This window comes from Chiloscyllium plagiosum, unplaced genomic scaffold, assembly GCF_037043375.1.
Source record: "Chiloscyllium plagiosum isolate Xiang-an unplaced genomic scaffold, Cpla_swu_hap1 HiC_scaffold_45, whole genome shotgun sequence".
Classification (NCBI taxonomy): Eukaryota; Metazoa; Chordata; class Chondrichthyes; order Orectolobiformes; family Hemiscylliidae; genus Chiloscyllium; species Chiloscyllium plagiosum.
Window position 1 is genome coordinate 57,936,053 of NW_028270183.1, and position 15,106 is coordinate 57,951,158.

Consider the following 15,106-nt stretch of genomic DNA (forward strand, 5'->3'; position numbering starts at 1 on the left):
CCCGACAGCAGTCGTGATTATAAAATGGCAGAACAGAAACCTAGCAAAAAGAATTGCGTCCCTGTGTTGCAACGATGCTGAGTATTAATTAAGCCCTGAGGAGAAAGTGAGGTCTGCAGATGCCTGAAGAAGGGCTTATGCCCGAAACGTTGATTCTCCTGTTCCCTGGATGCTGCCTGACCTGCTGCGCTTTTCCAGCAACACATTTTCAGCTATTAATTAAGCCCCGTCACTGTAGTTAATTTCCATTTTCATCACTGCCAACATTCTTCAAAGCAAAGCACGCATTTGCTTTTTTCAGACTTCCTATATCCTGCTTTCATCCCGCTTTTTACCGAATCATATTTCTGACTTTACAAACTACGCCATAACAGGTTGACAACTGCAGAATGAGCTTTGTTCCGTTCTTCACTGATGTTGATAGTAGTAATCCGGCATATTCGAGTAGGACTTGATGCACTTGCGGGTGGTGTATTCGCGGCAGTTTGGCTCTTTTTTTTTCATTTTCGGTCTACTATTTCGAGTTCATTGTGCAGACTTCTGAAGAAGACTTTTTAGAGTCGAAATGGTAACTGTGTTTTCTCTCGAAAGACAGACGTAGCTTTATTTCTGTTCTCTTATAAATTGATCTTCTTCTGATCTTTGCAAGTGAAATAGGGTGAATTACTATTGCTCGGTTTTAGTTTCAAAATCAAGAGAAACATGAAGGAGAGAATATCAAAGAACACAAAGTTCTGAGTTGTTAAGATAATTTTTGCAGCAATGGTGGACATCAAGATCAAATTAAGATAATGGTGCAAGAACATTTAGTCTGTGGAAGTGGTATGTGACTTTAATTCCAAATATATGTTTCCCTTCTTCCAGTACATCTTTTTGACTCCCAGAAAACATTGATTGTTTTCTGTATTCACTTTGTTTCGCGATATCTGTCTTCTGGTCGACCAGGGACAACTTGAATTTGCGTCTGCATTGAATAAGATTTCGCTCTTTGTTTCGTGAAGCAAACCTGTGCATTATGTACCTCTTATCATGCTGATGGCTAAGAAGTTCAAAATGAATTACGGTTTATGGATCGAGAGCAAGAATAAAGTGATCCACTTGCGAACAGATGTCACCACGCCCTATTCCTACATGGGGCCTGAACGATCCATTGGCAGAGTCTGCAGACAGGAAATGTCTAAGTGACTAGTCCTTTGTTCAGTTTGATTTGATACCAATGGTAGTGCTTATTTTGGTGCAGAAATGTGTCAACTTCTCTGACGTTAGAGTCAAAATTTAATTCACATCTACTCATAAGGGTCTTCTCATATCGGAACATGCTGACATGAAAACAACTAACTCTGATAGCAAAGGTTTTTTTCATTAAACTGGGAGTATGTTTAACTAAACAATTCAGACAGCCAGGATGAATAATTGGCATTTGGTTCTTCAAGCTGAGCTCTCCACACCAACTGCTCCAACGAAGGCCGTGGATAAGATCCCCATCGATTATTTTGGTCAATTTTAACCTCAACAACAACCTATTGTTCTGAACAATGCTACACCACAAGCAGAGGTCTAAGTCTGATTTTCATCGTTAATTTTCAATTTCAGTTCCTCATGCACAGTTTCTAACGAATGTGGACAGCAGAAGACCGTAAACATTCCATTTCTAATATTTCCAGAAAATTCTACTCCGCTGATATCGCCTTGCCTTTTCACATCGCAAGCCAGGAACCTGGATCAGTCGAGTTCCTTTCCACACATGGAGTTGTTTTTTTTCTAATTCATTGACTGCTGATGTAAAAGATTATTGGCCTTGAGAGTCAGCTGTAAATTAGGTCGAACTTTCTCAGCTTGACTTTCAACTGATCCTAAAAACTATTCATCACCTGCAGGTAAATGTGTTGCATTGCTTCTTGTTTTACTCAATTCCACACACCCCCCACCCCAAACATCCAAATTTCACGATAATTCGACAAATGTGTTGAAACTGATTCGTGTTGGAAGTTGGTGGCTTTTTGTGTATCGACATATAATTTATTCAATTAGATGACTGGGTCAGTCTTGAAACTACTTCGGATTCTTCACAGTTGAAAATTTACTTTCGATTGAATGCAAAGCTCAAGCTCCACGAAATCCAAATCCTGCAAAACAATTAATGACTTTTACGAGATTCGGCACTGTGAACAGAATTCGAACCTGCGCAGGGAGACCCCATTGGATTTCAAATCCAACGCCTTAACCTCTCGGCCATCACAGCTGCGGGAATTTGGTCAATTTTAATGGTAAAACAACTGAATTCATTTGTTGGAAGAACAAATTGTCAAGACCCAAAGATTTCGCCAACTCCTTTGCAGAGACCCAGACGAACGCTACCTTCGCAGATTGACAGGCTTTCACCGCAAACTAGATTCTGACACAGCTGAAATTGTGTGAATGATTCTTCGTCGAATTATAGAGTCACGGATGTACACCACGAAGACAGGGTCATTGTCCCACTGCGTCCGATCGACTTTGACTCAATTGCTCATCATCTGGTGCCAAATTAGATGTGTTGTTGTGTTTTAATATTCATCGACATACGGTATTAGAAAAATTGATGCTAAGTCCATAAACACTAGCTACATTCGTAAAAAAAAATCATAATTAGAAAGAATGCAGAACCAATTTACAGGAATGGATCCAGCAACTAATCCGTATGTTCTGACATCAGGTAATGAACTTGTGAGCACAAGAGAGGAAGATTAACCGAAGATTTGGAACTTGAAATCGTCTTGACGGAATTATTTGCAAAGTTCTTGCGGTAGTTCTAGAGTCATCAAGTCCTTGAACAATGCAACACGGAAATTGGCCCTTCTTTCCAACATGACCATGGTGGACAGTTACCCTAAATTAATAGGTCCCATTTGCCAACATTTGGCCCACATCCCTCTAAACCTTGTTACTCATATATCCATCCAGATGCCATTAAATGTTACAGTTGTACCAGTCTCCAACAATTTCTCTGGCAGCTCATTCTGGACGCATCTGAAAAAGTTGCCCCTGACGTCCCTTTTAATTCCTTACCCATTAATTTTAAACCGATGTTTTCTAAATTTTGACTTCCTCACCAGCCGAAAAACACCTTGACGAGTCAACCTATCCATGTCCCTCATGATTAATAAATAGCAACGATTTGACTTTATCATACTTGTCAGGAGGGAAATGTGTGGAGATTATTTGTCGATGGTTTGAAGTAGAAAGTCTAATGTACAGATTTTTAGAAATGCACCTTGGAGAAGTTTTTAACAAGTCATTGAAGTCTAGTAGCAGTTGGAGAAGTATGTTGTGAAAGCTGCAGAAGGATTTCAGGGCACGAGAACGAAGCATTATTTCCAATGTATGGTGGCTCAGTTCGACCGCACTTGGACTACAGTATGAGGAATTATAATCCTCAATTTAGGAAAGATACTAATGCCATATCAGGAATACCACGAATAGTGATTAGCCTTGATATCATGGATGAACGTTAGTCCTCTGAATTGAAATTTTTTTAACAGTTTCAAAACAAGAGAGGTAATCTCATTGAGAGTTGCAAAATATTTGAAGAGATAAACAGGGTGGTGCAATTAAATTTTGTTCCCTCATTGGTGAATCTAGAAGCAGGAGAGGACAATTTTAAAATGAAGCACTGTGATTTATGACCAGGATGAGAACTATTGATTTTTGTCTTAGCCTTGAGGAGTCTCGCTATTCAGCACTACAGTGAGACTTGGATATTTGGTCTTTGAATGCATCACTATCAGCCTGACCCGCCGACACTTACTGCATCACTATAGACCTGACCCCTCACATTTCCCACCTTAATATCAGCGTGAACCCCTCAAACTTACTGCATCACTATCCATCTGGCGCCCTCACACTTACTGCGCCACTTTCATTTCGAGACCCTCATTTTGACTGCGTCACAGTCGGCCTGACTGCCAAACACTTACTTTGTCACTATCAGTCACGCCCTTACACTTCCTATGTTACTATCACCCTGACTCCTTACACTTACTGTGTCACTATCAGCCTGACTCCATCACATTTATTGTGTCAGTATCAGACTGACGCCTCACTCTTATCTTGTCACTAAAACACTGTCCCGTCACATTGACTGTGTCACTATCAGGCTGACACCCTCACACTTACTGCTTCACTATCGCAATGCCCCTCTCTCACTTATGACGTCATTTACACCCTGACACCCCAGACTTGCTGCGGCACTATCACACTGAGGGCCTTACACTTAGTGTCACTGTCATCCTGACCCCTTACACTTACTGCGTCACTATCACACTGGTATCTCACACCCACGGTGTCACTATCATCCTGAACCGCTTACACCTATTGCGTCACTATCACTTTGACCCCAAACACACTAACTGCATCAATATCAGCCTGACTATCTCACACATACTGCGCCACTACCAGGCTGACTCCCTCACATATACTGCGTCACTATCAGACTTACCCACTCATGCTGACTGTGTCACTATCACCCTGAATCCCCACTCTTACTGGGTCAAGATCATTGTTCCCCCATATACTTACAGCGTAACTATCATCCTGACAACGTCACACTTACTGCGTCTTGATCAGCCTGATCCCCTCAAACGTAATGCGTCACTATCAGCTTCAACTCTCACATTTACTGCGTCACTTCTGACACTACCCCTGCACACTTACTACATCCCTATCCGCCTTAGCCCTTCGCATTTACTTCATCACTATCAGCCTGAGACACTCACACTTACAGCTTTACTACAACCTGGCCCTGTGAGTGCATCTATATCACTGTTACCCTGACCCCTTGCCCATACTGCGTCACTATAAGCCTGGCCCCTCAAATGTTCTGATTCACTATCACACTGCCATTTCACACTCACTGCGTCACTATCACCCTGACCCCTCACAATTACTGCATCACTACAACCTGACCCCCTGAAAGCATCTGCGTCACTGTCACCCTGACCCCATCACACTTGCCATGTCACCATCACAATGACACATTCACACAGTCTGCTTCAGTGTCATCATGACACCTCACACTTACTGCATCACTACCATCCTCCCTCTCATACTGACCTGTCACTATCATCCAGAGCCACTCACACTTATTGCGTTCCTGTCACTCTGCTCCCAACACACTCACTGCGTCACTATCACCCTGACACTCGCACACTTCCCGCATCACTATCAGCCTGACCCCTCACAATTTCACCTTATCTATCAGTCTGACTCCTCACATTTCCTGCATCACTGTCACCCTGTCACTTAACACTTACTGGCCAGTATTAGCCTGACCCCCTCAACTTACTGCATCAATATCAGCCTAAACACTCACACTAACTCCGTCATCATCTCGCTGACCCCCTCACACTCACTGCGTCACTATCACCCTGTCCCCTTTCACTTCCTGCATTAGGATCACTCTCACTCACGGACACTTACTGCATCACGATCAGCCTGACCCCTCACACATACTGTGACACTATCAGACTGACCCCTCACACTTACCGCATCCCTAACAGCCAGACATCCCTAACAGCCTGACCCCACCACACCTGCTGCGTCTCTATCAGCCTGACCCCTCACACCTACTGCTTCACTATCAGACTGACCCCTCACACTTTCCGCATCCCTAACAGCCTGACATCTCACACTTACTGCGTCACTATTCCCCTAACACCTCACTTTTATTGGCCACGATCAGCCTGACGGTCTCAACTTACTGTGTCACTACCAGCCTGAACGCACACACTTACTCCCTCACTATCACCCTGACTGTCTCACACTCACAGCGTCAGTCTCTTCCTGACCCCATCACACTTACTGCGTCACTATCACCATGGCCCCTTCAACCTTATGCGTCAGGATCAGCCTGACACAGTAACACTTACTGCATCACTATCAGCCTGATCTCCTTGCAATTACTGCGTCACTATCAGCCTGACCACTCACTCTTATTGCGTCACTGTCACACTGACCCCTCACACGAAGTGTTTCACTGTCACCTTGACCACTTCACACTTACTGCATCACTATCACTCTGACCCCCCTCACTGCGTAACTATCGGACTGATCCACTCACACAGTCTGCGTCACTACCACGCTGACACCTCACCCTCATTGTGTCACTATCATCTTCACTCCATCACACTTATTGAGTCACTGTCAGCCTGATCCCCTGTAATGGAAAATTATCATTTATTGTGAAATCTGTGAAACCATGGTTGAAACAAAGAAGTATGGACCTAACTTTGCAAAAAGACAGAAAAAATGTAAAGTTCAAACTAATTTACAACTGACTCTCAAGGCCAATAATCTATTATATCAGCAGTCAATGAATTCGAAAAAGCAACTCCATGTGTGGAAAGGAACTCGACTGATCCAGGTTCCTGGCTTGAGGTGTGATAAGGCAAGGCAATACATAGTATAAAAGGAATATATGAAAACCGTCAGGCGTCCATTTCATGAGGCGTCTTGCAAATGTGTCGGGTCCACTCTGCAAATTTCAAAAATAAACTTTTTATTTGCTCTTGGTCGCATTTGCGTCGAGTCGATTGAAATTCCACGGCAGTAAACTAGGGGGCTCGCCTGGGACCCTGCGACTGGTAAGATTTTGAAGATTCCCAGGAGGTGTACGCGCCACTGCCTTGAATGTCTTTCACTTCATCTCCAGCGCTGAATTGGCCCCTTTGCGTGAGAGGAGTGGGGTAAGTGGATCGCCCCAGAGTCGCGTTCCGAATCGAATAGGGTCAAGGTAAAAGTTGTGGCTAAAGTAATCCGACATAGAGACTCGTTCGAAGAGAGTAAATGAAGCAGGAAGAGGGACCAGTGAACTCTCGCGCGGTATTCGAGTAAAACTCAAGGGAAAGGATTGACGTCTCTCGAGAGTTTAAGAGGTAGCAAGATTAATGGTGGTTTGAGACTTGGAGCCACCATGGGCAGCGTTGGAGTCGCCAAAGCTGTACCAGTTACGTGGGTTCTTGGTTTGTGAAAACCAAGGCAATGAGACGTCGCGCCCAATGAGAGGGGACCTCCTGAGGTAAAAGCAAGTTATATTGGCAAAGAGAAGATTATGGTATCGTGTGTGTGTGTGTGAGAGAGAGAGAGAGAGATAGACAGATATACAGACAGAGAGACAGAGAGAGAGAGATGAACACTTTTCCAATATCCATGAAAATCGGCTCCAGCAAGAGCGAACAAAAAGAGGGTCGACAGACAACTCAGAATGGTCAAGAAAAAATAGAATATATGCTAAATAATTATGGCCCAGTTTCTGTAAAGCAGTTAAAAATGTAAATCAAGGAATGTGTTTTTCTGGAGGAAGGAAGTTTTAGTAACATGCAGTTGCAAATGTTGAGGTCACCGTTGGAGGAGAGAGAGAGAAGGAGAAACGGAAGGGTAAAATAGAACCTGTGAATTGGAGTGCTTATAACATGTTGAAGGCTGAGCCTGATTTAAGGGAAAGAAAATCTCGAATAAAAGATAGATCAAGTACAGGTACAAACACCAGCGCACATGCACACACACACACGGAAAACAACCTAATGAAGCTGTACAGTGTCTTAAGACTGGATCAGATCCTGACCTTAATGGGTGCCCTCGAAGAGCTACAGCCCCCTGCGAGATCCACTTCGTGAAGATTCCAAGTCAACGGTCGCCGCCTCAGGTTCTGCTGAATCACCAATAGCATATCGTACCCACAATCAATTGAAAAGAATCCCTAAAGAAGTCGAGACAATGTCCCAGTACCTTAAGCACCTCACGAAAGTCGATTACGTCTATTGTGGACTGATACCACCCAAGGACATAACGACGGCAGAGATCACACCGTTTGAGGCACACCAACGGAATGAAGTACGAAACAACAAAATAGGTAACAATACACGTGTATTACCTGGGACACGGGAAAGCTGAATTAGATAGAACAAGACATAATACATGCTGAAAAATTGCTGGCTCAAGAGAACCACAACCGGAAATTAAAGATGGAACAGCAATTACATAAACCTCAGCTTATTATGATGCAAATGGTCGTTCAGCCGTTGGAGGGAGGAACTGCGGGAAAAGAGAGAGGCACAGGTGGAGTTCGCAAAAGAGGAAGGGATCGCGGAAGTGCGCTTGCAGAGATAGATCTGGCTGGTGCTTTGTTTGCGGAGCAATGGACCACTGGTCGAGACAGTGCCCGCACAGACAGCCTCAATCGGTCCTGGAGGCTGGACAGCATGGTGACTGACAGGGGACGACTGAGGTTGAGGTGGGCACGCCACAAGGTATAGGTAAACCTCTTTCCTTTATAGTTGGCAACGAAGAATCCCTTATGCTAATCACTTCTACGAACCTAACGGGCACTGAGATGTGTCCCAACACTATATTGAACATTGAGATTGCGAAGTGTGGACAATATGTTCAATATAACAATGGTGCGTATATGTCGATGCCTAACTCTATGTTATATGTGGCAGGTACACCAGTTACCTTTTTGGTAGATACATGGCCAGCACATTCACTCCTCAAATCAAGACAGTTCAGAGAGTTGACGGCAATAAAGACAAGTGGAATGTTCCTGAACGCAATGGAGGCATCAGGCGTCGTGATATGAGAGAGTTGTACCGCACCCCTATTGTGTGAAATCAGTAATGTGCATACATTCTAATTCTCAATTTTGTTAGCGGAATTCTGTCCTTTACATTTGATGGCTCGGGATCTCATAGTGAGACTGGGGTTGTATTTGCTCAGTACTCCGACAAGCTTGCAGGCAATTCAAAGGGAAAATTCACAAGTGTAAACTGTAAAATTCTACTCACGACCCCTGGTGTATATCTATGAGTGGCGAATAAGCCAGAGAGCAATGAGTTCAGTGAGCAATTCACTCGCCCTGGAAGCAGGTAACCATGTTAATCCTATTAACACCGATTTTTTTTTTTGTGGGAATATGCTGCACTGCACAGCACACATACACCACGATGGCCCTGAGGAACCATAAGAGAAGTATTGGTTCAGGAGATTGGTTAAACCAGGTCAGTTGTTATTGTGCGAATTTTATTGAGGGGATGGCAGATGTACAGTCAGTGTGAACTTATGTAAAGTACCTGTCACGGCAAGTAAACTCTGTATGTTTGATGTGGAAGGCGATGCTCCTCACGTGCCACTGGCGAAGATATCCAGTGACTGATGGCAGGATTTGGGGCCATGGGTACTAAAGGCTTAAAGAACGAAATGTTGAGTGTTCTGGGACGATGTGGGTATGTGGTTCAATGCAGATGTGCGGACATATAGGAAGAAATTAATTTGTTTAACTCAGGCAATAGAACAGTCGAGGTAACCCCCGCGAGCCCTGAAGAGCCTCGAAGGCCTGCATGGCGTTTCCCTAAGACAAACTTCTCAGACCCAAGATTAATAACGGTCCCTACTGAATTATGGTTAAAAGGCAAACATGATGTGGGGCTTATACGAGGTTGTGAACCAATACGAGAAACCATAAAGTCGGAGTATCGTCCTTGCAGGGCACAATACCCGTTAAAACCCAAGGCCATGGACGTAGTTACTCCAGTCTTTCAATCCTTCCCAAAGGTGAGAGAGATAATCCCCTGTGTAAACTCACCGATGAGAACTCCCATTTTTCTGATCAAAAAGGCAAAAATTCCAAGTGAACCGGGAGAATGCAGGTTTGTTCAAGACCTGCAAACAGTCAATAACAGTGTTGTCCCGCGCGCATCAAATGTTCCAAAACCCTATACTGTATTAGTTCAATTTCGACTGGACAGTATATGGTTCCCTGCTGTGGGTTTAGCAAATACATTCTTTAGTGGAACGGTGCATCCAGATAGCCAATTATGGTTCGCTTTTTCATTCAAAGGGAAATCTTATGAGTTCACACGACTTTGTCAATGTTCCTGTGAGTCACCCACTATATATAATGAGGCTCTACGCAGGAGTCTGGAGACTTTTCTTTTAACCCCTGGGTCTGCGCTTCTGCAATCTGTCGACAATTGCTTAATAGCAGCACCGACAGACGAACAACGTGAGAAGGATTCCCTTGCATTGCACGAGGGAAGGGCACAAAGCCAGTCTCGCAAAGCTTTGATTTATGCAACAACAGGTGTAGTTCTTCAGTCACTTAATATCTGAACAAGGGAAGGCCATTGGTCAAGACAGAGTGCAAGTAATTCAGCTATTTCCAAGGCCTCACATGAAGAAACAATTGCTATCCTTTTTGGGCATACGCTCCTACTGAAGAACGTTTATCCCACATTACACAAATCTTGAGGCGCCCTGAAGTGACATGGCCCATGGAAAAGGGTAGCAGAACCAAGGTCCGTTGCAATGGATTTCAGCGGCCGAGTTGAATTGAAAAAGACGTTTCAAAGTCCACCTACACTGGGGATTCCGAATCCAAACAAGCCTTCTGTCAAACGGCAGATGAGAAACATGGCTGCCTGACATCTGTGTTGTTGCAGGATCATGGGGGAAAATTCAGACTGGCAGCTTATTTTTCAGCTAAGCTAGACCTCGTAGCTGGGGGATTGTGTAAATGCCTGCGAGCTGTGGTTGCAGCTGAAAAGGCTGTTGCAGTGTCCAGGGATATAATCAGCTATGGCGACTTAAGCTGAAAATGTGTTGCTGGAACAGCGCAGCAGGTCAAGCAACATCCAGGGAACAGGAGAATCGACGTTTCGGGCATAAGCCCTTCGTCAGGATGCTGCCTGACCTGCTGTGCTGTTCCAGCAAAACATTTTCAGCTCTGATCTCCAGCATCTGCAGACCTCACTTTCTCCTATGGCGACTTAACCAAACTCATCGCACATGCAGTATCCTTGCTGCTTTGCGAGCAAACGACAGCACATACGTTGGCAGCTCGTTGACTCAGATACAATACTGTGTTATTGGAGAAGCTTAACATTGCAATAAAACGATGTAACGTCGTTAATGCTGCTAATCCTCTCACTAGAGAAGGAGACGGAGACCCACATGATTGTATCGCTGAAATTAATGAAATGTGCTGCCGAGACAAGACTTGCAGAATTCACCACTTCAGAATCTAAATATGGAGTTTTCTTTGTGGATGGGTCAGCATTCAGGAGCAAGGAGATAGGCCAGAATTTTATCCGGCATGCTGTAGTAACTAACCATGAGGTATTCAAAGCGGGATCACTCGTTTCTCAACTGTCAGCGCAAGCGGCGGAGCTGATTGCCTTGACTGAGGCATGTAAATCGGCTAAGGGAAACATAGCGAATATTTAACCGAGAGCAGATATGCATTCGGAGTTGCACATGATTTTGGAACCCTGTGGAAATACAGGGACTTCTTGACCTTCACCGGAAAGCCCATCACACACCGTGATCAGATTTCTGACCTCTTGGAAGCGGTCCTATTCCCTAAATCAATTGCTGTGTGTAAATATGATGCCCACATGAAAAATAACGATTCAGTTTCTCAAGGAAACGCAAGGGCAGACTCAGCGGCAAGGACGGCAGCCCAGCAGCCGGTAAATGATCAGTTTGACATGGGAATGATAAAAATCCTTACCCCAACAGCAGACGTACGGGAGTCACAGTCAAAGTCCAGGCTTGAAGACACGTTTCAGTGGGAAAAAGCAGAGTGCAGTTTGAGGTAAGGGGTACGGTGTGGCTCCAATGTTAAACCTTTTCTACCACGATCATTATTTCCATTCTATGCCAAACTGACACACGGTAAGGAACATGTGTCAAAAGTGGGGAGATATGGCAGCATTTCAGCACAGTGGCACACTGAGTGATTTACTCATTACTTCCAAAAATATTGTGAACGATGTATTATCTGTGCCACAATAATGTGGGGAGGGGAATACAGATGAGTCATGTAGCACTTCCGAAACCCAAAAACCAATTTTAACATTTACAACTGGATGTTACCGAACTAACACCCTGCGAAGGAAAAAAAGGTATTGTCTGGTAATAGTTGATAAATTTTCCAAATGGGTGCAAGCGTTCCCCACGGCAAAACAGAATGCCAGATCCGTAACCAAAGCTTTCCTAACTGAAATACTTCCGAGATGGAGCATCCCTGAGAGGCTTAGTAGTCCCAAGGTTTGCGAAGCTTTATAGCTCCGGTTGAGGTTCAGGGTGTAGGTTTGCTCGCTGAGCTGTACGTTTGTTATCCACACGTTTCATTACCTGGCTCGGTAACATCATCAGTGGCGACCTCCAAGAGAAGTGAAGATGTTGTCTCCTGCTTTCTATTTATATGTTTGTCCTGGATGGGGTTCCTGGGGTTCGTGGTGATGTCATTTCCTATTCGTTTCTGAGGGGTTGACAGATGGTAAACCGATTTATGTGTTTGTTTATGGCGTTGTGTTTGGAGTGTGAGGCCTCTCGGAATTCTCTGGTGTGTCTGCATATACAGTAAACCGACAAACACTGACCAAATACTTAACTACACCAGCAACCAAACCAACACGCAAAAAGGAAGCTGTATCAGAACACTATTCCAACGAACCACCACACATTTCAATACAGACAAATTTCGGAAAACAGAGGAGAACCACCTATACAACGTATTCAAGAAGAATGGATACTTCAAAAATACAGTCCACAGATTCCTCAGGAACAAACCACGACAAGTAGACCTAACACAGCCAGAAACCCTATCGACCTTTCCATACATCAAGGAAGTCTCGGAAGTGGCAGCCAGACTACTAAGACCTCTCGGAATCCACAAACAGTCTCAAACAAAACTAACAAATTTAAAAGACCCAGTACAACCCATGGACAAAATCAACGTCATATACAAAATTCCATGCAAGGACTGCTACAAACACTACATAGGACAAACAGGAAGAAAGTTAGCCACCAGGATACAGAACACCAGCTAGCCACAAAAAGACACGACCCTCTCTCCCTCGTAGCCCTTTACACGGATGAAAGAAAAACACCATTTCGTCTGGGACAACACATCTATCCTTGGACAGGCTAAGCAAAGACATGCCAGAGAATTCTTTGAGACCTAGCACTCCAACCACAACGCCATAAAAAAGACATATATCTAGATAGTATCGATCAACCCCTCAGAAAACGAATAGGAAATGGCATCACCACAAAACCCAGGAACCCCATCCTGGACAAACATATAACTAGAAAGCAGGAGATAACAGCTTCTCTTCACTTGGAGTTCGTTACTGATGATGTTACCTAGAACAAAGAAGATAGAAAAATACAGCGCAGTACAGGCCCTTTGGCCCTCGATGTTGCGCTGATCCAAGCCCACCTAAACTACACTAGCCCACTAACCTCCATATGCCAGGTAATGAAACGTCTGGATGTCAAACCTACAGCTCAGCGAGCAAACCTACACTCTAGGCTTAGTAGTGACAGTGGGACACCATTTTTCCATAATGCCCGACAGCAGATTAGTGAGTATTTGGGAATAAACATGAGATAACACTGTGCCTACCACCAAACGAGCGGTAGGGCAGCGGAAAGAGAAAATTCTACTTTAAAAAATAAATTGACAAAATGCTGTGAGGAACTAGGGATGGCATGGACAAAGGCACTTCCAGTTGTGCTCATGTGTATGAGATCTAGGAGGAGAGGGAGAGCTCATCTTAGCCCGTTTGAGATTTTGTTTGGTAGGCCCCAAAAACAGGAATTGTCCCGAGATGTAAGGGAAGCCAAATAACAGGCCACTGTGAGGATGAGATGTTGTGTTACTGCATGAAACTCTTCTGTCCCAAATACAGAATCAAGTGAAGACAGCACTACCCCAATCAGCAGAAGGGAAGATGTACTATCGATAACCTGGAGCCTGAATAGTGGCGAAAGACTTCAGGAGGGAAAACAGGAAGGCGAAGAGGTGGCTAGGAACGTTGCAAGTACGCCTTTCAGCACAGACAGCTGTTAAGATCGCCGGAACAGCCACATGGATACACGCCAGCCATTACAAACTTGCAGCTGGGACTGAGAAGACATCGCACAACACCAAAACCAATTTAGAGCAGGTATTTATTAGAAGACTTAAGCAAATGTGGGACTGCCTCAGTTCAAACTGTTGGCAAGCGCCCTGGTAGGACTATTCATAAGGGCAGGGGCGTCTGGGATGCCGCAGCTGACGGTAATCTTAACTGATAGGACGAAGTGGATCTTTGCATGCGACCCATAGCCGTTCAGTAACAAGGACGACTATAAATTCGATAATTAAGATTTATGCAGGGATCCATGGTGCGCCGGTGACTGGCACTTAGTAGTAGCCACCACGACAAAAGGGGCACCTGTCATGGGAAATACATATTCTATGATCATAGTAAGACTCAGAAGAGCAATGAGGGAGTCTCGTGGTGTGGAATAGATAGATCCTTCTCCGACATCAGTAGACAGGTGAATATAGTGGAGCAGTCGCCCCACCCCCGCCCTCCGAGATGCAGTGCAGAATGTATTACAGATCATAGGAGCAATGGGGCATGGCAACCAATCGTACAAGATCATGGACCTAACCCCAAGCCGGGAAAAGGTCATTAATGACACACCCGAACCCGAAGGGAGACGGGCGTGGCGAGAGAGCGAATTTGACGCAGGAGGGGAATTTGCCTGCAGGAGATAAATGGCGTAAATGCGACGCCAGTAGGTTGGGAGCTGCGAAGAGTCATTGCTAGATGTGAAGGGATCAGAGCCTGTGCTTTGGTCATAAGACAAAACGAGAGATTAGACGTTGGCTACACTTGTTGGATGTTTGCACACAGCTCAAAGATAGACTGCCCAGCAAATTACTGAGAGCCTGTCGAGAAATGCCAGCTGTCTGCTTCCACGGGAGGTGACTTGCCTGACCCTGATAGTGGGGGGCAATTTGGGCAAATCTCGTCTCACCACCCGAACTCCAGGATAACTACAGCCCCACGCCTGACACGCTACCGACCACAGCATTCCAGACAGTGGATTGCAGGGGAGAAACGTATATTTGCACCAATCGGGGGAGACTCATTTTGGGTATCTCCCAGTGTACCTTGATGCTGTATTTGAACAATGACTCTTGTACAGCAACATATGCAAATGATACGACCAGAAACATTGCTTTTCCCTTTATCAATGGTCAGACCATGAGCGGCACGGTGGCACAGTGGTT

General features: G+C 44.7%; 1 non-coding gene across 1 annotated transcript; it reads right to left on the reverse strand.

The window, feature by feature from the left end:
* Positions 1–2,160: 2,160 nt before the first annotated feature.
* Positions 2,161–2,242, reverse strand: trnas-uga (transfer RNA serine (anticodon UGA)). The gene has a single exon. It is a non-coding gene; the product is annotated as a tRNA-Ser (tRNA).
* Between the last annotated feature and the right edge of the window lie 12,864 nt (positions 2,243–15,106).